This window comes from Arachis ipaensis, chromosome B03 (genome assembly GCF_000816755.2).
Source record: "Arachis ipaensis cultivar K30076 chromosome B03, Araip1.1, whole genome shotgun sequence".
NCBI lineage: Eukaryota > Viridiplantae > Streptophyta > Magnoliopsida > Fabales > Fabaceae > Arachis > Arachis ipaensis.
The window spans coordinates 118,906,000-118,907,513 of record NC_029787.2 but is presented as its reverse complement, the minus strand read 5'-3'; positions in this window follow the sequence as shown (position 1 = coordinate 118,907,513).

The window sequence follows — 1,514 nt, the reverse complement described above, 5'->3', positions numbered from 1 at the left end:
TTATCTTTCAAGCAAATTTATCTTTCAAGCATTGTTTAATTTCCATGTCCAATTTACATTTCAGTGCCTTTAATTTCCATGTCTAAAGTCCTTTGATCTAGTTGAAGGCATTTTAATCGCTTTCTTTAAAATTCAATGCAAATCATTTCAATTTCAGTGAGTTCTATTTTTCGAATCCTTTATTTTACGCGTCTTTTAGCCTTTTGTACTTTTTGAACTTATTTCCTATCTTTATACTCGTCTAATTCGAGAACCTTTGATGCACTTATAGAAAATTGGTACCAACAGAAGAGGAGTAGGTTTCGCTCCCAAACCATTAGAATTGAACCACCATCGATTTGATAAAAATCAACAAAACATTTATATTATCTTGTTAGTTGCTACTACTAATTATCAAACCATGGCATGTGGCAAATTATTCATCGCACCTAGTTTTCTTATTGTATTGACATTGTTGTTATTATTATTATTATTATCGTCCTTATTAGATATTAATTACATGCCACGCTTTATTATAATAATTAATTCATTTCATAAATAATATAAAGATAAATATCAAATCAATATCCAAAAAATGTTAGCATTGATAAAATGCTACTTAATTTTTGTTATTAATAAAATGATACCTAAATAATTTTAAAATTTGACAAATATATCCTCGTATTCGTTGGAGCACAACTTCAGTGAGAACAATGTTAAGCTAATCACCAATTTTTGTTGACAAGACAAATTTATTTTGAACTGAAATTTTTAATTAGATAAATCATCACCCAATTTAAAAATTTCTTAATTCAATTGAATTTGCCCCGGTCCCTAAATTGCTCTATTCGATCACGGGTTTCGCAAATTGCAGAATTGGAAGATGCATATAACTAGGGCTCGTGAAAAATCTGCGACGGGAGAAAGAACCCATCGATGCAAACTTTCGACGTAGATGATGGTTCAGATATTGTGAGCAAAACCCACAATGAAGCATGCTTTTGTCCCCTTCTAGTGATTCTAGTGAAGTTGAAGATAACTGGCAACCCTGATAGATGGTTTCTGCGATGCCCTATGTGGAAGGTAAGTTTGGAATGTTTATGGATATATAACCAAGTAATCCGCTAGTTCTCTTTGTTCCGTCTTCTCTGGTTATTCAATTTTGGTGTTCAATCATTCTCTAATCTGTGAATTTCTTGTTTCGTACTAGAACACACAAATGCAGTACAGATATTTTCAATAGTTAGATGAAATACAAGAGCAATATGTGGAAGGAGAAGTATCTTCGGAAAATAGTAACATGGTGCGCAATCTAGAATAAAAGAAAAAAAGTAGAATCAATGTCAAGTGTGGGAATGGTGTAAGACCCAGAATTTTCGGAAAATATTATTATGAGTTAATTTCAACTTATATATTCATTAAAGACTTTATTTTTAGAAATTATTTTATTAAAAGTAATTAAATTAAGTTTTGATAATTAAATTAGAAATTTTACTTAATCTTATAATATTGAATAATTTTAGAAATTATTTTAC